This window comes from Sapajus apella, unplaced genomic scaffold (assembly GCF_009761245.1).
Source record: "Sapajus apella isolate SASKATOON/1434 unplaced genomic scaffold, GSC_monkey_1.0 scaffold17, whole genome shotgun sequence".
NCBI classification, from domain to species: domain Eukaryota; kingdom Metazoa; phylum Chordata; class Mammalia; order Primates; family Cebidae; genus Sapajus; species Sapajus apella.
The window spans coordinates 7,127,474-7,154,186 of record NW_022436957.1 but is presented as its reverse complement, the minus strand read 5'-3'; the positions used below and the strand labels follow the sequence as shown (position 1 = coordinate 7,154,186).

At 38.6% G+C, this 26,713-nt stretch overlaps 1 protein-coding gene and 1 pseudogene across 1 annotated transcript in view; both read left to right on the top strand.

Annotated features, from left to right (window-relative positions):
- Nucleotides 1–26,713, top strand: part of ARHGAP6 (Rho GTPase activating protein 6) — a 539,651-nt gene that overhangs the window by 301,429 nt on the left and 211,509 nt on the right. The window lies entirely within an intron of this gene.
- LOC116556645 lies at nucleotides 20,563–25,143 on the top strand (annotated as a pseudogene).

Genomic DNA, 26,713 nt, shown 5'->3' with positions numbered 1-26,713 from the left:
TAAAACATCATTCCAGCATTCAGAGGGAATGGATTAGGCCACAGGGCACCAAGACAGCTGTCTTTGATTCAGTTGTCTTTAGAATAGGACTACCATTTAATAAAATTCAAAATTTTGGTTGCGCCTCCATTAATTAATTAGTATAAATTCATTTCTCATGGGAATTATGCTACCTGCTACAGTCCCCTGCCACCCAAAGTCAGCAGTAAACTGCTCTTTCCCCATTTCCAACCATCCCCTTCTCTAACAAACCCCTCCCTCTTCTTCATATTGCTCATTGACACTTTACATAGGAGAACCGAATTACAGTTGCGGCACCCTAATGGTCATGTTTGGCCACTCACCCAAAACAGGACTCCTTATCATCACATTCAGGATGGATAATCAGATGATTATCTGCATGAACCTTTAAGTATTAAGAATCCCCTTCCCCCTAAGTCACTTATCCTTGGGTTAATATTTTCTTTCATTAGAATCTCCTTGAGAGAGGCCCAGGCCTACTTCCTGAAATTTTCATTCTGTCATTTGAAATCTGCTCTCTTGAAAGATAGGCCACATCTACTACTTCACTATTCAAGTATTTTAGGTCAGCATTTCCATTACTGCACAGTCTTTGCAACTTCAGACTCAACATCAGTTTCTTTCATGGATTTCAAAGGTGGGTCAAATGACAAAATTTTCACCATTTTCCCCTCCCTAGCCTCACTACCCTCTTCAGAAGTTGCTGGATGTATCAATGTGTTTCAAAGGTGTGACCTCCAGAACAGAGTTTAGTGCTCCATGTGTGCTCTGGCTGGAGTGGAATCCATTGCATGGTCACTTTCTTCTTTTCGTATTTTCCAAAATTCTTTTCATGCAGCCCAAGTTTCCATTGCCTGGTGTAATGCTTTTGTCAGACTTGGAGTTTATTTGAGCTTATTGGACAATTGTTGGCTCATTAAATATTCTACCTATGCCTTTTCACAGAATTAAACTCAAGTTGCGTCTCTCTAATTGTTACAATTTAAGTGAAATTTCTAGTTGCTTGAGTTTTTTTCAATACTTGAAAAAAATTATTATACTTTCAGTTCTGGGGTACATGTGCATAACGTGCAGGTTCATTACATAGGTATATATGTGCCATGGTGGTTTGCTGCACCCATCAATGCATCATCTACATTAGGTATTTCTCCTAATGCTATCCCTCCCCTAGCCCCCCAACCCCCAACAGACCCAGTGTGTGGTGTTCCCCTCCCTGTGTCCATGTGTTCTCATTGTTCAACTCCCACTTATGAGTGAGAACATACAGTATTTGGTTTTCCGTTCTTGTGTTAGCTTGCTGAGAATGATGGTTTCCAGCTTCATTCGTGTCCCTGCAAAGGACATGAACTCATCCTTTTTTATGGCTGCATAGTATTCCATGGTGTATATGTGCCACATTTTCTTTGTCCAGTCTATCATTGATGGGCATTTAGATTGGTTCCAAGTCTTCGCTATTGTAAACAGTGCCACAATAAACATATGTGTGCATGTGTCTTTATAGTACAATGATTTACACTCCTTTGGGTAATGGGATTGCTGGATCAAATGGTATTTCTCGTTCTAGATCCTTGAGGAATCTCCACACTGTCTTCCACAATGGTTGAACTAATTTACATTCACACCGGCAGTGTAAAAGCATTCCTATTTCTCCACACCCTCTCTAGCATCTGTTGTTTCCTGATTTTATAATGATCGCCATTCTAACTGGTGTGACATGGTATCTTATTGTGGTTTTGATTTGCATTTCTCTAATGACCAGTGATGATGAGCTTTTTTTCATGTGTTTGTTGGCCACATAAATGTTTTCTTTTGAGACGTGTCAGTTCATATCCTTCACCCACGTTTTGACAGGGTTGTTTGTTTTTTTTCTCGTAAATTTGTTTAACTTCTTTGTAGATTCTGGATATTAGCCCTTTGTCAGATGGACAGATTGCAAAAATTTTCTCCCATTCTGTAGGTTGCCTGTTCACTCTGATGATAGTTTCTTTTGCTGTGCAGAAGCTCTTTAGTTTAATTAGATCCCCGTTTGTCAATTTTGGCTTTTGTTCCTATTGATTTGGTGTTTTAGTAATGAAGTCTTTGCCCATACCTATGTCCTGAATGGTATTGCCTAGGTTTTGTTCCAGGGTTTTTATGGTTTTAGGTCTTATGTTTAAGTGTTTAATCCATCTTGAGTTATTTTTTTATAAGGTGTAAGGAAGGGGTCCAGTTTCAGTTTTCTGCATATGGCTAGCCAGTTTTCCCACCATTTATTAAATAGAAAATCCTTTCCCCATTGCTTGTTTTTGTCAGGTTTGTCAAAGATCAGATGTAGATGTGTGGTATTATTTCTGACGCCTCTGTTCTGTTCCATTGATCTATATATCTGTTTTGGTACCAGTACCATTGTTTTGGTTACTGTAGCCTTATAGTATAGCTTGAAGTCAGGTAGTGTGATGCCTCCAGCTTTGTTCTTTTTACTTAGAATTGACTTGGCTATGTGGGCTCTCTTTTGGTTCCATATGAAGTTTAAGGTGGTTTTTTTCAGTTCTGTGAAGTGGGTCATAGGTAGCTTGATGGGGATAGCATTGAAACTATAAGTTACTTTGAGCAGTGTGGCCATTTTCACAATATTGATTCTTCCTATTCATGAGTATGGAATGTTTTTCCATTTGTTTGTGTCCTCTCTTATGGCCTTGAGCAGTGGTTTGTAGTTCTCCTTGAAGAGGTCCTTCACGTCCCTTATAAACTGTTTTCCTAGGTATTTTATTCTCTTTGTATAATTTCTTGAATTTTTAAAATATCATTCTAACCTTTTGATCCAATAAAATTATTATATACAAATAACAATTATATTTTAAAACCCCAATTCTCTCTTCTATCATAAAGATATCAGGATTTTATCAAATCAGATAAAATCTTTACATATTTGATATATAAAGGTACATATCATTATGTATTCTTCCTAGCTTAGTCGCCTAGTAAAAATTTGATAATCACAGCCCATGCTTTTATGTAAGTTGCTGATGAAGATGTTAAACAAGATGGGACAAGGTACCTGCCATGGTAGATTTGCTTACTTTATTAATTAGTACCTGATATGCATAGTTCTTCAGTCCATTTGTAAGTACAGCTATATTTGGTACATTTTACAGTCTAATTCACAAAGGTTCCAGAAAAATTTGTCCAGCACTTTGCTGAAATCAGCAATTTATCTAAATCTTTTGGGGTCAGGTTCCATGGTAATGAAAAAAAGTGAATATATGGTTTGTTGGGAAAATATATGGAGACTGATGAACTCTCAGGGCATCCTTCTACATAGAAGAACTATGTATTACTCTGTTTTCCTTTCATTTTATTCTATCATGGATGGCACTCTTCTTTTCCTAACTAAAATTTTATAATTAGTAGTCCTCATTTCACAATAAATTATGACAATTATGGTGGTCATGTTAGTGGTGGTGGTGATCATGATTATGATGATATGATGATGATGATGAACATGTATATATATATCTTTCCATGTGCCAGGCACTACATAAGTACTTTGTAATTTTTATCTCATTTAATCATTGCAACAAACTTGTAGGCTAGGTGTTGCTCACTGACCCTAACCAGTTTAGATGTTCACAACTGTTAGGTTCTCTTTGGTAGGTAATGGAAACACTCAAGAAGTGACAAGTGGTAAAAGTTAACTACCGTACTACTATGTCACTACCAGGTTGTATGAAAACCCAAATTCTTCTGTGTAGATAACCATTTTATAGCCAGCAGGCACCAAAAATCCAGCCTGTTTTGGTAGCTTGGAAATAATTTCTCTGTCTTTTCAGGTTTTCTGAGCATTTCTTTGCATGAAAAATTTTCCTGATGCAGTCACAAATGATTGTTGGCTCATTAAAAATCCTAAGCAGTGAATTTTCTAGAATATGGCTTCACTCACTCTCTGGGTACACCCTTTCTAATGATCGGGTCAAGGAAAACAATCAGCAAGTACAGAAAGAAGGCAGAACAATTAGGGAAGAAAGAACTAAAATAGAAGTGAGGGGTCAGACAAAAATTCATTTGGGCTACTTGCCACATTTCCAATTTGAAATTCCTTATCCTAAATCAGGTTTGTTCAACTGTCAAGAAATAGGTGTGGCCCTTGGAACAAGTTGGTGCAGAGTGGCATACTACCATGTGCGCGCGCGCGCGCGCACACACACACACACACACACACACAGAGAGAGAGAGAGAGAGAGAGAGAGAATGAGAATGAGAATGTAAGCAATACTGTTGCCTGAGACAGGTTGTTTCTGATTAAATAAGGACACCCTGGCAAATATCTCAACACTAAAGACTTCTAAGCACTGGCCAAGTTCAGTAAATTTCTTGAAAGGAAGAAGTTTAGTTCTCAGGGTGACTTGAAATTAGAACTTTTTTGCTGTTTTTACTTTAAAATGATTTTGCCTGGGAGAGAGCACTATGTAGAATTAATTTCCCCTTCTGTTTCCACAGCACCACACTGGTCAGCCTAACTTAGGGAAATTCTTTGTTGCCTTTTTTTTCCAAATATCTGTTAAATAACTTTTGCTGGGGCTTATGTCTATGTGATCAAACTGCAAATTTTCCAAGGATCTGAGGCTTCTCTGGAGCGTAGACTGGTGTTGAGATTTCTTCAGTAGTGCAAAGTATGATGTTTTTCACAACCAACACAGATATGCACGCTTACAATTTACCTTCAGTCTGGAAATATGTTAGTGAAGCATGAATTTCTAATTGGCTACCCACAGATTGATATGGTACTAAGTATGCTTAAACTGGATAATATGATTTGAAGGCATTTCTAAGGGTCAGCTGACATCTATTATATAACAAAGAAAGATTATATATATATATATATAAAAAAACTATGCATATATACATATGTAGTATATATACCTATACATTGTATATATACATCAATCCAGGTGAACATAGTATATATGCATAATGTATAGTCTACATATGTGTGTGTATCTGTATATTATATACCAATTAAAATAACATTCTCAGGCATTTATTTTAAGAAACCAACCAATCTGCTCTTACCTCATTTCAGATTCCCCATGGGTGCTGGAATATTTTAGCCTTGGGGATAATTAAGTAAGAAAGATACAATACCAATACTGAATTATCATTAGTGACTCAGTATTGGAGAATTGAGAATTATTCAAATGTGTTGAAATCTCTCTTCCCACCCTCTACATAGAGAGCAAGTCACTACACTGAAGTTGGCCTTGTCTGTGCCCTTGCCCTTTGGTTAAGGACTTTGATCAACTGACTTAAGACAGCCTCAGATTTGGGACACCCTCTGCTTTTTCATGCCCTAATTTGGTCTCCAGTGGTTTCTGTGATGTCTTTAATTAGATAAGGGAGGCTCTACTTCTTTCTGGTGAATAAATTGAAGATATACCAAAGGTACCTGCTTCAGCATGGCCATTGCTTTATTTGGACTGGTTAACAGTGTTTACTTAAGGCTCCCAGACAGTGAATATCCTTCATCTCCTAGAAAATTACAATCTGCTAATATAATCACTCCCCATCTCTTTTGCATTGTTAGCTGTCTTTGTGTGTGTGTTGTGTGTATGTAAACTACTTGACCTTGTATTTCATCAACTTATACCAAACTACCCCTTTGCTGTTGATGAAAACAGTATCCTTTCTACATTTAAGTTCCACTTATTTAAGAGGACTATTATGTGATAATGTCTCTCAGTTGATTAGAACATGGTGTTACTGAGGTATAATTTATTTTTATAGTTGTTTTATTAATGGCAGCAGTAAAATAAACCCATTACTTGCCATGGAACAGCTCATATGCTGAATGTTGGACTTGCCTTATGTTTCTCTGTGCAAGAGTTGACTCTCATGATCACTCAAGTATTTCCAGAAGCAAAAGGTGAGAAGTGATTGGTCAATGCCTAAGGCTCTCACAACTTGTGGTCTACAACCCTGTTTGACAGTGAGTTGTTTGGGCCTCAGTAGGAATTTTCCCACAGAAAGGATGTTCTCACTGGCAGCCTCCCAGGACCGCCCACAAATCCATTTAACCATAACAGAGCTGACAGCATTGTCAGGGCTGGAGTTGGCTTCCAAGCGGGAAGTCAGCTTAGTATTAATAGCACAGTTCCAGCTGCACTGTGGGTCCAGCAGACTTCTGATGGACCGGCCTGGGAACCAAGGCAGTCTTTGTAACATTTATGGGAAATGGAGTCCTCATTGAGAATGGTGGGAAGACAGTACTGTGGCGGCACAAGGCCCATGGCTTCTCACTTCCCCTTTCTACTCTAATCACTTCCAACGCCACTATCCAGCAGGAAGAGACCAAGGGGAATCCTAGAGGAATCCTTCTCTAGCCTTCAAGTCTGGAGAGAGCCTGCCCTGTTCCTGGCCTGGCTCACTTGGGTCGACTGTTCTCATGTACAGGATATTTGTAAGTTGGGTGTTTCTAGGTCACCTGTATTTAGTTATGTGATATGAATGTTTATTTTAATATAGTAACTCTTGATCCAGGCACAAATATATTAGAATGTAAGGTTCATTTTTATTTTTAAAACATTTTTATTCATTTTGACTAATTTCAGTTCTGATTATGAACTTCTGCTTCTTTAATATTTTAAAGCCATCATTTTTATGGAAGTTAAATGTGTGTGCATGGCTGTAGTAAAACATTCAATTTTGTGGTTACAACAGGAAATGGGAGAAGTGGGTGGTGCATTGTGTGTGTGTGCGTGTGTGTGTGCGTGTGTGTGTGTGTAATTTGAATATGACCTAAAGGATGGGTGTGTTTGTTACACCAAGACATACTTCAAGGAATTAAAAATTGTGTTGTACTAAAGGGAGGTCTTTTTCACTAATGTACTTAGAAGTACTGCAGACCATTTATTTTTTTCTGTTGGTCAGAAGTATTATAATTAAGAGATTTCCACCCCCCCCCCCGGGAGCTCTTTGAATACATAATTTCTTTAAAAAGATTTTTAAAGATTGACCAGCAGCTGGTAAATTATTTTCTGCTAATCCCAAGTAAATTTCTCTGTAATGTAAGTGCTGCTTTAAAGTTGTTTTATGGGGTACATATAATACAAAGGAAAATAATTTGTTTATTAAGTTGATTTTCTTTCTTTTTTCATGATTCACAAATTGTCAAATTAATCCTGTTTGGGACAGTAGAAATGTGGAAACAGGTAAATGAATAACAATTTTAAAGTGTAAATCAACTAAAATGTATATGAAACCCTGCTGGATTCTTAGGTGGTCTCTTGATATTTCTAAACCACACTTCTCTCTTCTAGGATTCTATTTTGCGATATAGTCATAAACACAAAAGGAAGATTTCAGCACCAAATTATATGCATATTTAAAATATTAGACCCCTTCATCCCCTTCCAAACATTGGAAGACTGTGGAGTTTGAATCGCCATGACATGGGAAATTTTTCTTCCAGAATAATTTTAAGAGAAAATTACATTTTATGGTTATGAATGTAGAATTATAACACAGATAATCTACCATATTTAGTAAGCCTCTATAGCTAAGTCTAGGTTCTCTTTAAAAGATCTTGTTTTTTCACCCAGCCCCATAGTTACATATTTGAGGGAGTGAAACTGAGCATACAGGATTTTTGGAGTGGCAGGTCCATTTGAAATCATTCTGATCCAACGTGTTCATTTTATAGAAAAGGGAGCTGGAGCCCAGAGGGGTTCAGTGACTTGAGCAAGGCTACTGCTGGTGGTGGCAATAGTAGGAGTGGCCATCATTTACTGAAGTTCTTCTGTTTCTGTGTTTCCTTATGTTTTATTTTACCCTCACAACAACTTTGTAAGGCAAGGGGCCATATTCCAGTTTTATAATGAGAAATCTGAAGTTTCGGAAGTCCTTGCTGCTCAAAATCAACAGACACTAAGAGGCAGAGCAAGAATCCACTGATTCTGGAGGCCTGGTGGCTTCTGCCTCAGGGTATTTTCCATTGTGCCAGACATTTCCCAGGCCTAAGTAGAAATACAAGAAGCATTCCTCCTTTATACATGTTTACTTGTAATATGTCAATAGCATCTCTATCTAGGCAATCACCTTGGTTACTGAATCTGTTGGGTAGTAGTGTGGGGTATTGGGTCTCCTTACCTTAGTTTTTCTGACAAAAAATAATCTCCCTCCTACTGGATTTCATAATATTCCAAAATTTGTCTTTAGCTGATGTCTCAACATATACTTTGAAATGTCCATTTTATTTAGATCTGAAGAAGAGCATACTTCTTTTCTCTCATTCAGTGATTCATTCATTTATTTATTCACTAAGTATGTTTTGAATACCTACTATGTGCGGATGCTATTCTAGGCTTTGGAGATACAGTTCTGAACAAAACAGAAAGAAATCCCTGCCCTGATGGTACTGTCTTTCTAGAGGGCCAAAGGATGGCCAATACATACATAATAAAAAAAAATGAGGTAAGTGAAATTGTGATAATGGTGATAAATACACAACAACAACAACAACAACAACAAAGAAATGTGTTTAATAAAGAGAAGAAGATACCAGGAAGACAGGGTAGGAGTTACTCAAAAAGGACTTCACTGAGAGGGGAAAATTGGGGAGTGTGTCTTATCACATTGTCAATTCACCAAAAAATGCAGTGTCTATTAAGTCTTCAATCATCCACCAATAGTAAAATACTTATCCTAACTCTGTCTCTATCCTCATGATATCTTCCCATCCACCCTTTATGAAACCTATTGTTATCACTATTATACAGAAAAACGGGAATAACAGGAGCTATCCACAGATCTAAGGGCAATACAGTTTGAGAGTAAGAGAAGCTTAGTGCCTGGTCTGATTTTCCCAAACATCTAATTTATTAGAGAAGAAGCCTGAGTCTCAGAAATATTGAAGGAGAGGGGAGGCTGGGGCGGGAGAGTTGCTTGAGCTCAGGACTTCAACACCAGCCTGGGCAACACAGCAAGACCCTGTCCCTTAAAATATTTTTTTTTAATTAGCAGCTTGTGGTATCCACCTGTAGTCCCAGCAATTTGGGAGTCTGAGGCAGGAGAATTGCTTAAGTCCAGTAGGTTGAAGCTGCAGTGAGCCAAGGTGACATTGCTACACTCTAGCCTGGGTAACAGAGCGAGACCCTGTGTCAAACCAAAACAAAGCAAAACAGAAAAAAATAAACATTCAAATGACTAAGTGACAACCTCAGATCATAATGCAAGGTGCTTATTATTTTATTTCCAGTAAATGATGTGCTGAGTTCTCATGGTGGGCCAAGTGATTGAGCTGGATCCAGGGACCTCAGTACTGGCTTCAGAGGAGATGTTCTCTGGCCTGGAGGCACAGAGAAGGAAGTGATACAGACAAAGGCTTCTGATCTCAAACCAGTGTTACTTCCCCTACCCAATGATGGGGACTCTTCTCTGTTTTCTAGGGTCTCAGAGGGTGAGAACGGGGTTCCCATTTATGTTTGTACTTCCCACTCTGTACTTCAAGTGTGTCATAGGTTAAATGAGACTACCTGAGCTAACCTACGAACTAAAACCACTGTATCATTATGTCTGTGGGAAAATGCATGTGGACTCTGAAATATCCAGCTATCTTAACAGACTTTCAGAATTGGGGAGTGTCTGAGTAGGAAAATAGAAGCAAATATCACTTAGTGTCCAGTGAGGCAAACTCTGGCTGCCCAGCCTCTAAGATATTGACTATCTTTTAGAGAAAACACAATCCCCTGTAGTCCTCAAGGAAACATCAGATGAGATGCGAATAAGTAGTAACAGTTTCTTCAAAACTGTATGGAAAAAGTTCTCGTCACTATGAAGACAAACTGATAAATAGTCATGATGGACTATGGGGATCTATCAGCGGATTGCAGCTCATTTAATCTGTATTTACTACTTTACCTGTGGACTGGACTCATGTTTCTATTAATGGTAGTAGCCAGCATAGTGCCACAAATGCATGCCAAATGGCGTGGAGTGGAAAGACATGTTCTCTTAGCTATTCCGTATGCTAGCAAGTGTCGTTTTCACGTCTACCTTCCATAATGGGAATGCCATGGACATTTCTGTTCCTGTTCTACATTCCTATCATCACCTGATTGATTGGAATGATATTGCTATATAATAAGGACTTCAAGCATGTATAAGCATTCAGAGGAAACATGAGGTTAGGTTGAACAGCAGTGGATGCTCTACCATGGTTCAAGGGAAAGATGATTATGGTTGCCTTGGCAACCATAGCTCTGCACTCTCTGTTTTATTGCATACTCTTTTCCTATTTGGGAATACTTTTGAGGAGAAACAAAAGAAAGAATGTTAGTAAGGTCTCATTTTCAATTTATGAGGCTTCTGGGAATGATAGAGTTTTATGTTGCTACAAAAACATCTCAATTTCTTAAAATTTCCCCTAAAATTGGAAAGTCCAGGCATATGAAATGAACCAAAAATAAGCTTTTACTTATGCCAAAACACAAATATTATCTTTGCTCTCATTAGAGGTAATTATTTTGTAAGGGCTGAAACAAAAAGATAACTTTTCTATTTCTCTCTAGCATACAGCTGTGACTTCTATTTTTCTGTAAAAAGGGAAATATTTTTGCTTGCAAATTTTTCTTAGTATTTTTACCTGTAATATAGTTATTCAACTGCAAATAGGTATATAAATAAAGTACTCTTACTCTAGGAAATGTCTAGGTTGAGAGACTGTCAAACAGTGGTATTTTAACAATGTGTTACATTTTTAATTACCAACACATCCTCTTTTAGGTTTCCTTTGTGGACCACACAAGTTTTTAATTTTTTAGAAAAGAAAAGGTGGTCATATTTGGGTCTTTATGAGTTTTTTTCTGTATTAAAGCAAAAATATAGTATAAATGTATACTACTGCATGGCTATAAAATAAAAGTCATTGAGAAATTTATTTTGTCCACTCACTTGTTATTGTCTGTCTTTTCTTTTCTTTTCTTTCTTCTCTCTCTCTCTCTTTTCCTTTTTCTTTTCTTTCCTTCCTCTCTCTCTCTCTCTCTCTCTCTCTCTCTCTCTCTCTCTCTCTCTCTCTCTCTCTCTCTCTTTCTTTTTTCTTGAGACAGGTCTCACTATGTCACCAAAGCTGGAGTGCAGTGGCATAATCTTGGCTCACTGCAACCTCCATCTCCTGGCTTCAAGTGGTCCTCCCACCTCAGCTTCCCCAGTAGCTGGCACTATAGGCACCCACCACCATGCCTGGCTAATTTTTATAGACAGCATTTCAGCATGTTGCCCAGGCTGGCCTCGAACTCTTGGGCACCAGCCATCCTCCCATCTCAGCCTCCCAAAGTGCTGTGGTTACAGTGGCTCTACGGAAAAAGTTTATGTTAATACTCTAGGACAAGAGTGAGGGAACTTTTCTGTAGTGGGTCAGATGGTAAGTGGCTCAGGCTTTTGAGGCTATACAGATTTTGTTACAACTACTCCACTCTGATGTTGTAGCTGAAAGAAGCCATAGATAATATGCAAACCAATGGACTGGGCTGTGTTAAATTAATACTGTATTTACGAAATAGACCGTGGACTGGATTTGTCCCGGGGGCTGTAGTTTGCCAACTTCTACTCTAGGAGAAAAATTGTTTTGCTTACTTATCTGTCTGCAGTCTGCAGGGAAGCGTAGTGCTTCAGGCAAATTGCTTCTTTTATAATATATGCCTAAACTAGTGCAGTGGTGTACATCTGTAATCCCAGCTACTTGAGAGGCTGAGTTGGGAGGAACACTTCTGCCCCAGGAGTTTGCGTCCAGCCTGGGCAGCATAGAGAAACCCTCATTTCTTTAAAAAAAAAATTGCCTAAAAGGCCATCTTTTCACACTGCCTTTTGTGTAAAATGTCCCAGTTGTTACCATATTGGTTCTGTTAGAGAGAAAGGCAGGGGTTACACACTTTTGCAACTCATTAAGGAGGGTAGAAGCAGATATTGATAATAATTTCCTTAGTTTAAAAGCTGTTAGAACATATGAAAAAAAAAATCAACTACTAAGATTTCCTTACACCCTGGCTGAACTGCTCAGTTAGAACTGCTCTTGAATATCAAAGTCCTAATGTGCCCTCCCTGCATAAGCTGGCAAAATAAACTGAGGTACACACTATGGGATTCAGCCTCTTGGGCCCCAGCTGGCGTCCCCATCCCAGTGGGGTCTCCATAGTCACCTGGCACCAACAAGAACATGCTTTCTTCTTTATTTTCCTTTGAAGTATTCACTGCTGCTTTGTTCAAACTGATTTTAACATCCCCTTTGAATTTTAATCAGATACTTCAAAGAAAAGTATAGAAAAATGAAAACAAATATCTATATATTTGTTACTCAGATTTAATAACTGTTAACATTTGTTAACTGCTTTGGATATTTTTATCATTTTAAAAATAAAGAATACACTTACAGACACAATTGTAACCCAAGAGTTTTCCCCATTCCAACAATTTCTAAAGAGGCTATTGTCAGAGGAATCTGAATTCTTTTTCACTTATTAAAATCGGTTATTGAGAAGCAAAAGAACAGAAGGAATATCAATTTTATAGTATATATTCAGACCATCACTGGTGCATAGTATGACTGATTTGATCCAATTTATATGGTTTCCTGCCCATAGAAGACTGAATAATACCATGAATCTACTCCCAAGAGAGACTTAGAAAGTACATCATATCCCTTTCCTATTGGGAATGGGGTATGCATCTAAGAGACAATAAATATAAATCATCCTAATTCATAATGAAGAGCTGGATACAGTTTTCACTTTCAGTGGCAACTTTGAAAAGTGCATTATTTTTCTCTGCTGCCTTTAACATACTTATTGCCTTGTGGTACAAATGCTTTCATAAATGCTCTCTCATATGATCTTGTGTGGTGGTTAGAACAGATGATGTTAACAGCTCTTTCCCAGGTAAGGGCATGGATGTACTGGGATGTCTGTACAGTGCTTGGCAGTCTTGGCTGGACCTTTGTACCACTTACTGAGCTTTGAAAAGGCACTGATCCTGAGCCTGTCCACAGAGGTTAAAGCTAACCAGGCTGCAGGGCATCAATATTTTTTTTTTTTTTTTGAGACAGAGTTTCATTCTTGTTGCCCAGGCTGGAGGGCAGTGTACAGTCTCGGCTCACTGCAACCTCTGCCTCCCGGGTTCAAGTGATTCTCCTGCCTCAGCCTCCTGAGTAGCTGGGATTACAGGCACCCGCCACCACCACTCCCAGTTAATTTATGTATTTTTTTTTAGTAGAGACGGGGCTTCACTGTGTTGGCCAGGCTGATCTCGAACTCCTGACCTCACGTGATCCACCTAACTCTGCCTCCCAAAGTGCTGGGATTACAGGCGTGAGCCACCGCATCCGGATGGGCATCAGTATTCTTAATTGATTCTATTGTACTGCTGAGGTTGAGAACCCCCAGTGGACAAGTGGCTCCCAACTAGGGACTATTTGCCCCCACAAGGGGACATTTGACAATGAGACATATTTGATTATCACAATTGTGAAGGGGCATCCCCTGGCATCTAGTGGGTAGAGACCAGGATGCTGCCAAATATCCTACAGTACCCCTCCAACATAGAATTATCTGGCCCCAAAGGTCAATAATGTTTATGTTGAGTAACCCTGATTTAAGCTGGACTGAAGTCCCTCTGACGCTAAATCATATTGTTGTTTCCTTCGTCTCAAGTTGCTGGGTTATTCAAATTAGTCATCCTGTTATTATTGCTGCTAATAAAATATATTTTAAGTAGGTTGCTCTTCAAAACTACAATGTTTACAATGACTTTTTAGTTTATCAGGACCAAGTGATCTTGTGTCATAACCATACTAGGATAGGCAAAAATCCTTATATTAAACATTTTCAATTACTTTTGTCAAAATACAAAACAAGCAAACACACAAAAGATAACACACCATCAAAAAGAAGAGCTATTTCTCAACATAAATCGCTCTGTATATATTATCCCAAATAAGCGATTTGTATCATATAAAGCAGTGGATTTCACACTTGAGAGTGCACTGACGTCACCTAGAGGACTTGGTAAAATACTGACTGCTGGACTCATCTCCAGAGTGCCTGGTCAGTAGGTCCAGGGTAGGGTTCAAACAGTAGCATTTCTAATAAGTTTCCAGCTAAGATTCACATTTCTTGCCTAGGGATTATACTTTCACAATTGTTACTGTAAAGAATTTCTCTATATTAGCATTTCAAATGAATATTAACCCGGGATCATCTATTATAGCCACAAGTATATATTCCTAAAATCTCAAAAATCATTTTATCATAGTATACAAATAACTTAAATATGATTCAAGAAGTACAGAGGGCTTCCTACTTCCACAGTTACAATCAGAACAGCCCTATTGAATCAAACCTTTTGCTACCACTTCTAAGAGCAGCAAGAGCTAGCTATAGCAAGTGTTGCTTAATAACAAGCTTAGTACTGTTAAGGATGCACACCTCTCTACCTGATCAGAAATGAAGGGATGCCAGTTCACTGAGACGTTTTTAAATGCATCTGGTCAATGAGAAAGTTGATATTTTCTGTTTCTTGTGTATCCTTCAAATTATATATAAGTGCTTAAGTGAAAAAAATGACTTGGTCCAAATTTCCTTAGCTTTGGATACATTAACATATGCTTATGGAAGTAGATGGAATATCTAAAATTTTATTGAAGTGTATTGCCTCTCTATAAAATAACAAATCTTGATTCCTTAAGTAATCAAAATATTTGGCAGAGGTAGCTAAATAATGTGAGATTCAAGTATGGAATTTGAAACCCATTTCAAGAACAAGTCAATGATTCATCCAGTCAATCAGCCAAAGACACTTTAATTACTTTTGTCAAGATGTAAAACAAGCAAACAAAGTTTAAAAGACAGACAGTAGTGACATGGTGTTTTGTAAAAAACATTTCCATAGTACTAGTGCCCCCCTTTTGTTGCCATCCAGTGGAAAGAAGTATACACATTTGTGAAAAAATGCATGAGAATAATAAAAATGTTTAAAAATCCACATTTTCTCAATTTAAATGGACTTTTCTTAAACCAGTCAAAAGTTAGATGTTACAGTATATTTTGTAGGAGTAAAAATCTAAACCCCAAAGTGGCAGAATTCAAGAGTACCCATCCCTTATTTCCTACAAGAGCTCATCTGAATCCCTTGATAGTAAAGATTTTCTTTCTTTCTAGAACCTGACTAATTCCTAGTACATACCAAGTGATGAATAAATTCACTTTCATTTTATAACTTAGGTAAATTCACTTTCATTGAATTTACTTAAATAGCTATATGAGAGGTCCATGCATTTCTATACTTCATCAATTTTAAATTATATATTTCAGTCCCATTTGAAGTTAGGATCCTTATAAAGATAATCCTGAAAAGGATCCAGACTGTAGTGTCCAATGTGCAAATTTTTAATTGTGAACTAGAGAATGAAAATAAAGGAAGGTTATTGGAAAATTTTCCAAGAACTAAACCTTTCTGTTGTGCTGATATTGATGACATATGGCAGTCAGCAATGAGACTACCAAAGGTTAACCAAATAATCCCATACCACAAAATATTATATAAAATTTAAACTGCTAAGAAAATCTAAACATTAAAAAACGTACCTATTCGTATAGTTCTGCTGTTGTGTGTTTAAGAGCAAATTGGGAGGTTGCTATGGCATTACTTATGCATGCATGGCAACAGAGTGAACTCAGTGATTCAGCTTGATAAAAGAGGAAATTAGCTCACCATTTCCCTTTCCCCAAATCAGAGTCAGATATCCAAATATTTCGTTTTGAAATGGTATATCCATCAACATGTTCTAATGGATGAAAGTCAATAATGGGGGTGGGGGTGGGGGTGGGGGTGGGGGAAAGGTCATAAGATGAAATTTGTATGTCATGTGCTTACTTTAGAGAATGCAACTTGTGTCTAACCAGTCTATTCATAGCTCTGCATCCTTCTTCCCCCTTGATAGGATGGGGTTTCTCAGTGCACATCTGTTGGGCGAATATACAATGATGAGTAACACTTTGGCAAAAGACAGCAATTTATCAGCCCATATAACTTTGTTCTAATGAAAGTGGATCATCCTGGAATTTGGAGAAAGAAACATTGTTCAGCTGTGAAACTATAATTCCCTGTGTGTAACAGACCTCCAGGGAAGGAGTAGATTTTGCCAGCATAATATGTGAAGTTTAGTCATTATCAACTGCACAAAGCAGAGGTCAGCCATGGGTGTACATGTGGGAGGCACCATTATGAAATCAACCCACAGCCACTGCCCTGCTGGGTGATCCAATACAAACAGAGCCAAATGTCACGAATAAATGCTGACATTTTATCACATGATTAGTTTAAATATTACTACTGTGTCTTTTCTTGTATTGTTTATCTTTCACATCTTTATTTTGTTTCCGGTTTCCTTTCTTTAAACTGATAAATGAAAAATAGGGAAGTATGCTTTGAGTCAGTACTTTGACCATGAACACAGGAAGTTAACTGAACCCACCATCATCAAAAAGAAAAAAAAAAAAAAAAAAAGCTCCAAATTGTGAATCTTGGAATCTTACATTTGTTCTGGGTTGACATGGGTTTGGGAATCATAATTTTATTATTTTTTAATTTACATAGAGTAAAATTGACCTGGGCGGTATGGTTCTATCAGTTTTGACAAATACATAAAGTTGTGTAGCCAATATCACAATTGTGATACAGAAGAATTCTATCATATCCCACCCCCCACCCCTGCCACCACCACTAAGTCTCCTCATTCTGCCTTTTTATAGCCAACCCCTGTTTTCACCCTCAGGCCCTGGCAACCATTGACCTGTTGGAACTGTACTAATATGACTGTTTTCCTCCACTCTATCCATTCATGCGGCAGCCATTTATTGATAATCTACTATAAGCTGAGCTCCATTTTAGGTGCTAGGGATGAAATGGTGAACAAGACTGACATAGATCTTTCTATCTAGAAACAAGATAATAAACAGTAGTAAATCAGTAATTCCAAATTGTGGCAAATGCTGTGTAAAGAACAAATATTTCTGTGATAACAGATATCCAAAGACAAAATCTATTTTAGATAGCGTTAACAATTTTGCTCTGAGAAGGCAGCATATAACCTGAGGACTGGAGCAGGAGAAGAAACCAGCTATGTGAGGTGGGCAAGGGGTGGGGACACAAGGGGTAATCATTTCAAGCAAAGGGAACAGTGTATACAGAAGAGATTTGGGAGTATAGTGAATGAAGGGAGCAATGGCATGGTGTACTGTGGATAGATAGGCAGAGCCTCACTAAGGGGTGTGTACCTTATTGCATTTAGAAAATCTATGGTAGATTAGCAAGAATGGATACAAGGGACCAGTTGATTTGCAGCCACCATCCAGTTGACTGTTAATGGAAGATTGGGCTTGGAAGCAGCTGTGGAGTTGGAGAAGGGATAGATTTGAAATATATTTTAGAAGTATAAGCAACAGAACTACATGTTTAATTAGATATGGCAAAGCAGCTGGTAAAGGAAAAGGGAATCGAATGTGACCCTCAAGGTCTTGCTTGAGCAGCTGGGTGGGTGATGCTATTTACTAACATGAGTAAAATAGAGAGAAACAAGATTATATTGGGCAAAAATTTAAAAGCTGGGGTTTTGGACAGGCTGAAATAGAGAACCCCATTAGAAATCCATTTGGAAATGTGAGACCCCTAGGTGGGTATATGTATGTAGAATTCAGAGGAAAGCTCAGAGCTGGAGAGAGAAATTTTTGTCATTTTTAAACTTTTAATTATTCATCATATAATTAATATATAATTTAAATATATTTATTGTTAATATATTTTGATATGTTAACATTAATATAAAAATACATTAACAATTTGTTCACTGATATTTATTGAGGGCCCACTGTGAGGGAGACTTAGAAAATCGGGGTATGATGGTGAGTGCAAGCCTGCATGATCTGAGGCAGGCTGGCAGGAGAGATAGGATTTCATTTACAGTCACACAGCTATGTGTAAAATTAAAGTGACCTCAGTACCACAAAGGATAGGGTTCTATGAAAGGGCACAAGAGGGAGATTTGACTGAATCTGGGTGGAGGTGAGGGTCAGGAATGGCTTCCCTGCACATTAAAGAATAAGGAAGTGGGAGAGGATATCAGGCTAAAGAAAGAGCATGAATAAAAGGCAGTGTGGTAGAAGACCAGAGATTTTGGTCCACAGATGCACTGTGATTCCAATTTAGAAGTCCAGAAGGGTATCCCAGGAGCATCTCAAGCACTTTAGGCAATCCACATTCCTTCAGCAAATATTTGTTGAGCACCTGGAGTGTGCCTGAGATTCTTTCAGGTGTTGGGAATTCAGCAGTTAGTGTGCAAAGGTTCTTTCCCTCATGAAGCTTGTTTCTTTCTGGTGGGGCTGATTCAGGAGGTTCACAAATTCCAGGCACATCTTGAGAATGATTGACTAAGAGATGTTGGCGTGGAACAGAGCCGTGAGGAGTGCCAGCATTTAGAACTCTAAAGGAGGAGAAGCAACATCAAAAAACCTAGAGCAAGTGGCTAGTGAAGGAAAAAGAGAGGAAAGGGGTGCATATAACAAAAGCTGGGGGAGAAAACTGATTCCAGATGGCAAGGCTAATGAATGTCCAGCTAGGTTTAGTGGTGGTGAGGGGTCAAGTAGAATGAAAACAGATCAGTTCCCCTTCAGCTTTATAACATGGCAGCATTGGGAATTTTTACCAAACCACTTTTATCTGAATAATGGAAGTAGAAAACAGATTGAGTTGCTTTAAAGAGTGTCTGGGAAATGAAAACTGAGAAAGTGAGAAGATATTGGCAACTGCGAAGTGAGAAATTGCTGATGACTTTGCAGAAATTTGCCTTCCGTTTGGGACTTCATTATTGTCTTGCAGGAAAGCGTCTTCTGGTAGTAGTGAGATTAACTTATTTTTGCTTAACTTGTCTATCTAAAAGGAAGAAAGTAATAATGCATTATAAGATTGAGATTGCTGAGGACGAAATAAGGTAGTATATGCATGCAGTGAATACTCACTAAAAATAAGGGGTTGTATTTATAGTGTTTTAAGTTTACCAATGTCACTCTACCTGACATAAAACTTTCAGTAATTATCTTATTAAATGCCAAGTAGTATTTGAATTATTAACTGATACTCAAGGGAGGAAATAGGATAGGTTAAACAAATTGCCCTATTAATGCTACTCATAAGCCATGGCCCTTGGAGAATTTGAATCATATTTGCTATGTTTTGGGCATGGTTTGTTTGTCCCCATCAAATCTCATGTTGACATTTGATGATTGGCATGGTGATATTGGAGGTGGGGTCTAGTGGGAGATATCTGGGTTACAGGGATGGGTCCCTTATAAATGGCTTGGTGCCCTTCTCAGGCAGTGAGGGCATTCTTAGTGTCTTGAGACTAGATTGGTTCTCAGGGGAAATGATTAGTTCCTGCAAGAGTGGGTTGCTAGAGAGCCCGGATGGCTCTGGGTTTGGTCCCTTTTTGCATGTGCCTACTTTCTCTTTGATCTTCTCAAACATATTTTAATGCAGCACAAAAGCTCTTGATGGAATCCAAACAGATACCAGTGCCCTCTATCTTGTAAAGCCAGCAGAACTTTGAGCCAAAATAAACTTCTGTTCTTTATTAACTACCCAGCCTTAGCTATTCCTTTATAGCAACACAAAATGGACTAAGACAACATCTTTTGACTTGGTTCTATGCTATGTTTGCTCCACTTGGTGTTGTAATTTTATTCCCCTGTAAGAATTGTATCTGCTTAGGTGAAGACTGAGTATTCATCTGCTTTGTATCTCCATACCACCATTGCATTTAACCCAGTGCCTGGCACAAAGCTTTCAGTTGTGAGTGGCATTGATTTCTCAGCCCTTGGCCCAACCTTCTTGGGCTGCTTTTGTTTTTGAAGCTCCAGTTTATATTCAGGAGAAATGCTTTGGACTTCAGACCCCCAAACTAATTAATGTACACACATTGTCAGTGGAGAAAGTGGGAGAGAGTAAAGGGTAGAGATAGCTCTTGAACATGGCAATAGAAATGGTATGATGTTAGCAGAAAATTAATATGAGCACATTTGGTTGTATTGAGAAGTAAATACTCTAACATTATCAGGAAGCAAATAAAACTGATAATTGCTAGGTGTCATATATATGTAGTAGATAATGTAAAAATGCATATGTAGTGTATGTATATTATGTAATTGTATATTCTATTATATATCATGTACAATGTACATTTATGTATCTATAGATATCTACCCTTGTGCATTTTTTCCTCCAAAATGAAATACTTTTACCATCAGAGAGTACCAAGTAAGAATATTCCCAGGACACTTTGGGAGGCTGAGACGGGTGGATCATGAGGTCAAAAGATCGAGACCATCCTGGCCAACGTGGTGAAACCCCGTCTCTACTAAAAATATAAAAATTAGCTGGGCGTGATGGCGTGCGCCTGTAGTCCCAGCTACTCAGGAGGCTGAGACAGGAGAATTGCTTGAACCCGGGAGGCGGAGGTTGCAGTGAGCCAAAACTGTGCCACTGCACTCCAGTCTGGTGCCTGGTGACAGAGTGAGACTCTGTCTCAAAAAAAAAAAAAAAAAGAATATTCCCAGGAGGGTCAGAGATTGGGATGCAATCTCAGAACCCATTAAACAGCCTGGGGATAGGTGTGCTGTAGCAGTCCTGTGGAGAGCTTGAAAGCTGTCTCTCACCTCTTGAAAGAAAGGACTATGAGGAGTGAAGTAGACTGATTCAGTGTTCATCTCCTTGGGATATTACTTACTGACTTTTAGGCATTACCTAGGACATGCATTTAGGGAATGTTCCAATATCATACTTGGTTGCATTATTTCCTCGTAGTGGCAAAAAAGGCCTGCAGAAGCTGTGCATTCTAGGTCATTACTAGAACCCAGATGAGTATTGCTTGGGAACTGGAGAAAGAAAATGGAAACAGAGCACTCCCAAATTCTTTCCCAAATCTCTTGGGTTGAAACATCTTAAATTTCTGTTTTTATATTTCCAAGATGGTCAAATAGTAATCATTTCATGCAGCTCCACCAAAAAGTATGATCCAGCTACTATAGGCATGTAGACATTGGAAGGCCTTCTTGTTGGTTTAAAGTTTTGCCAATTGGTAGACATCTGGGGCTGTATATTAAGGTCTCTTGATTTTCTGAGCCAGAGCAAAGGCATTATTGTTCCTGTCTTTATTTGAATAGTATCTTGGGTGAGAGAGTGCCAGCATCATCTATTACCCTTCATGCTCACTGACTATGTGAAAAGAAAGGAAAAGACCTTTAAAGCTGGGGTGATTGTCTAGACAGTCCTAAAATAGCTGCTCCAGGTGCAAAGGAAGCCATAAAATGCAGACAAAGCATGAGGCTCCTTTGGCAAAAATACAGTGTTTTTGAACTCTCATAGGCTCCTTGTAAATTATGAAGTAGAAAATGTCCAGGAGACTAGATTCCAATAATTATAATCATCAGTTATTTTAAATTACCACCACTTATTTCACACAGAGGCATTCTCTGTGTGCTAAATTATATTTAAAATATTTTAAAATAATTATTTGGATAATTCAGAGCTGAAATAGTCTAGGCTGAACTATTTAGCAAGCTAAAACACCTGTGCAAGCTTTAATTCAAAATATACTGAAACTTGACTTCATTTTTCACTCCACTGTGGAAGTCTTGTAATATAAAACAAGAACAGTACCTTCAGCAGGAGCCCATGCCCCCTTGGTCTGTGTCCTCTTGCTCTCTACTCTGTCCTGTGGCTACCCACTGTACTCTGAAGGTCAACCATGACCCTGCCATACTCCAGCCATGTCTTCTAGGGGATCTCTGCTACCTTTCACCCAGGCCTCCCCACCATGGCCTCTGCCAGAGCCAGCTCCATGTGGGCCCATGTGGAAATGAGACCTCCAGATCCCATCTTGTGAGTCACCAAAGCCTTTAAGAGGAACATCAATAAGAAAAAGATGAGTCTAGGAGTTGGTACCTACTGGGATGATAAGAGACCCAGTTAGATTGCCATAAAAAATTTAGACAAGGAATACCTGCCCATTGTAGGACAAGCTGAATTTTGCAAGGCATCTGCAGAACTAGCCCTGGGTGAGAACAGCAAACTGTTGAAAATTGGCCACTTTGTCGCTGTGCAGATCATTTCTGGAACTGGGGCCTTAAGAGTTGGAGCCAGTTTTGTGCAAAGATTTTTAAAGTTTTTGAAGACAGATGTCTTTCTGTCCAAACCACTTTGGGGAACTCACACACCTATCTTCAGGGTTGCTGGCATACAGCTACAAGTTTATCAGTATAATGACCCCAAGACTTGCAGTTTTGACTTCACAAGTGCTATGGAGGACATTTCAAAAATACCAGAGCAAAGTGCTCTTCTCCTGTATGCCTGGGACCCTCATGCAAAGCAGCGGAAGAAAATAGTAACAGTGGCAAAGAAAAAGAATCTCTGCATTCTTTGATATGGTCTACCAAGGCTTTGCCAGTGGTGATGGTAACAAGGATGCGTGGGCTGTGTGCTACTTCATTGAACAGGGTATTAACGTTTGTCTCTCCAATCATACTCCAAGAATGTGGGCTTTATATGGTCAGCATGTGGGAGCCTTCACTGTGCAAAGACAGTGAATGAAACCAAAAGAGTAGAGTCACAGTTGAAGATCCTGATCTATCCTGTGTATTCCAATCCTTCTCTCAATGGGGCCTGTATTGCCTCTACCATTCTGAACATCCTGGGTTCGCAAAAATAATGGTTGCAAGAAGTGAAAATCATGGCCAACTGCATTGTTATCATGCAGATTCAGCTGATCTCCAACAGTAAGGATGGTTCCTTGCACATCTGACAACACATGACTGACTAAATTGGCATGCTTTGTTTCACAAGCCTAAAGCCTGAACAGGTGGAGAAGCTAACCAAGAAGTTCTCCATCTATATGGCATAGGATGGCTGCATCTCTGTGGCAGGGATCACCTCCAGCAATGTGAGTTATCTTGCCTATGCCATACACCAGGTCACCAAGTAATATCCCTGGTGTGAGGGAACAGATACAACTTTTCTGTTTTCAGCTGCTGCTACTGTGAGCTTCACATGGAGGATGAGTGAGGGTAGATGCTGGTAAGTAGATCATTTTTTTCAACCACAGTGCATAATACTGAGTGATTGAATGCACTTCTCAGAAAAGAACATGTAATGACATTGGGCAGAGGCATCTGTGACTGGTGTCTGGAACTAAGCCAAACTCTCCCCCATCTTTCTATCTTCAACTTTTCTCAAAGGGTTTACATGTGCAAGAAACTCATAGCACCAAGAAACCTGCTAATTATGCCACTACAATATTTCAGAAGCTTTAACTGAAGCATCTTATGTTGTCAGGGTTCTTCATGAGAAATAGCACACATTAGAGGCTTTGAAAGAAGACCTAGTTCTGTCATTAACAATTGGTCTCATGTTTGCCCTCCCATGATGGAGCAACCTTATCAACAGACCATATTGCAGAAATTGTGTTTTATGGAAACCAATGAGTCTGCTGACACTGCAGCAAGGAAAATAAAAGATGCTCTTTCCTGTCTTATTTAAGAAAAAGAGAAGGCTCTGTCTTCTCCCTTTTCAACCTGTTCTTTTCCTTATGCACAAAGATTTTTAACTAACCTAGATTTTCATCCCATTCTACTGCTGGATTGACCATCTACCCTATATTAGTCTGTTTTCATGCTGGTAATAAAGAGATACTCAAGACTGGGTAATTTATAAAGGAAAGACTTTAATTGACTCCCAGTTCAGCATGGCAGAGGAGGCCTCAGGAAACTTACAATCATGGTGGAAGGGGAAATAAACACGTCCTTCTTCACATGGCAGCAGCAAGGAGAATTGCTGCTCAAAAGGAGCAAAAGCCTCTTTTAAACCATCATATCTTGTTAGAACTCACTCACTATCATAAGAACAGCATGAGGGTAACCATCCTCATGATTCAATTTCCTTCTACCAGCTCCCTCCCATGACATGTGGGGATTATGGGAACTACAATTCAAGATGAGATTTGGGTGGGGACACAGCCAAACCATATCAAGCCCCATCCTACTTGGATTTATTTAAGAATAAAGAACATAATTTTCTACTGATACTATAGCCTCATTTTTCTCAGCAAAGAATAGTGGAGAAGGTAACGGTACTTTATCTGAGCATCCTCTTCAACAATTGTGTAATTGTCTCCTGCTGGATGTTGCCTCTGCCCAGTTGGACCTCCTCTTTTCATTGAATATGGTTGTATAGTCTTTATTCTCACATCATGAGTCAAGTAATACAGGAAAATACCAAGAAGAGGATATCCTAGGCTTTGTGTGCTGCTATCTGGGTTCAGGCTTCACCCTTTGGAAAGATAACCACCACATGCTCTAATCATATAGATTTATTGCAGCCTGGATTCTCTGTTACAATAAAATTACTGTAGACCCTCCCCCTAAAAAAGAACAAGATCAATTATGTAATTCCCCATCAAGTGATATGATATACTACAGCACTGGTACAGTTAATAAAATTGTATCAAATCAATAATTTATTTCTGGTTAAACTAACTGTGGCATGACCATACCATAGAATACTATTCAGCAACAAAAGGGAATTAACTATTGTTATACTCAATAATTTGGATGGATCTCAAGAGCATTATGTTGAGTGAATAAAGCCTGTCAAAGAAGGATACATGCTACATGGTTCCCTTTACATATCATTCTTGAAATTATAGAATTAAAAAAAAGGAAAGCAGATTAGTGGTTGCTAGATTTAAGATGGTGAGTTAAGAGGGAGGTGCAAGTAGCTATAAAGGGGTAACATAAGGAATCCCTGTGGCAATGAGACTCTTCTGTGTCCTGACTATTGTGGCTGTCACACAAAGAAACGTATGTGATAAAATTGTGTAGAATTAAATACACACACATATACACATTCACACACAAATGAGAACATGTAAAACTGGTGAATTCTAAATAAGATAGTTGAATCAATGTTAGTTTTCTGGCTTTGACATTTACTATAGTTATGAAAGATGTTATAACTGGGGGAAGCTGGGAGAGGAGTATAGGAGATGGCTCTCAATTTCTTTTTTTTTTTTTCCCATTTATTTATTTTATTGCATTTTACATTTTGGGGTACATGTGAAGAACATGCAAAATTGTTGCATAGGAACACACGTGGCAGTGTGATTTGCTGCCTTCCTCCCCATCACCTACATCTGGCATTTCTCCCCTTGCTATCTCTCCCCAGCTTCCCACCCCCCACCCTCCCTCCCCTATTTCCCCCCAACTGACCCCAGTGTGTAGTGCTCCCCTCCCTGTGTCCATGTGTTCTCATTGTTCAACACCCGCCTATGAGTGAGAACATGCGGTGTTTGATCTTCTGCTCTTCTGTCAGTTTGCTGAGAATGATGGTTTTCTTGCAGATGAATGTCAATCTACAATTATCTCAAAATAAAATTTTAGTCTAAAAATTCACTTCTCCACGTTATCTTGAGTCAAACCATCTTGGAAGAGAGGCACTTTGATGTATTCACTTCACAAAGCATAGGGGTGAAGATTTCTGGTATTACCAGCAAGCCAAACCACATGACTTTCTGCTGTCTGCATGCTGTGGCCCTGCCCTGTGGATAAGGGAATGTATGTGCCCTCTAGAACAGTTTAGTTTTCTTTGTGTTTGTTTGCATCAAGAAAAAAGTTGCAAATGAAGGAGAATATATGTGTATGTATCTAAGATTCATCAGCACTCAAAATGCCAGAGCAAGCTAGACATCATAGAGAAGTACTGAGCAGAATATACAAAAAGAGATTAAATAATTTGATTATTCAGAGAAACCATATTTCCAGGAGATGGATCTAAGAGGAGCTTGTTGATGAAAATGGAAAAAATATAGTGGCAAGAGGGTCACTAAGTGTAAGCAATGTCTAGTTTTTGTGAGAACCACACTTGAACTAAACCTTTAAAATTTAATAAAAGAATGAAAATGAATAGTTTAGCATGAGAAGGTAAACAATCATTTGAAAATAGTCTTGCACTTGGGTACTTTGCTCTCATTGATGTAGGACTATGCCCCATTTTGTTAGTTGTTTATACATAGCTTCACAGTTTTAAAGTAAGCATAGCCAGTTATGGCTATGATTTCTCTGTAGTCAGTTATATTTGCCCATGAAAGTCCAATCAACAAAGAGTTATCAGTTATCTTACCCCTGACAACATTGTGAGATGTTGTGAGATGCCAAGAATAGACCACAAGAGTGATGGTCGCAGACCTCCAAAACAAACGAAGAAGACTAACACACAGTAAATCAGTAACAGATCTATAGCATTTGAATTCACATAGAGAATTTGGTTAGCGGATGTACTAAATGCCTTCACTTTGCAGCATGTTTCTTAATAAACACTTTGCACTTGTGTTTATTCTACCTATCTTAAGCATGGTTTTACTCATTTAGTGGGAGCAGTTGGCTCATGCCTTTTACCTATTTCATTTACTAACTCTAAGGAGGTGAAGGAGAAACTTTCCCTTTGCCATCTGAAGGATCACTGGAAAATCACTGGTGTGAGGCAAATTGATTAATAGGAGAAAAGGAATACATATTTATTAAACTTGTATGCACAGGAGCCTTTGGAATGAAGACCTAACATACAGGGGAAA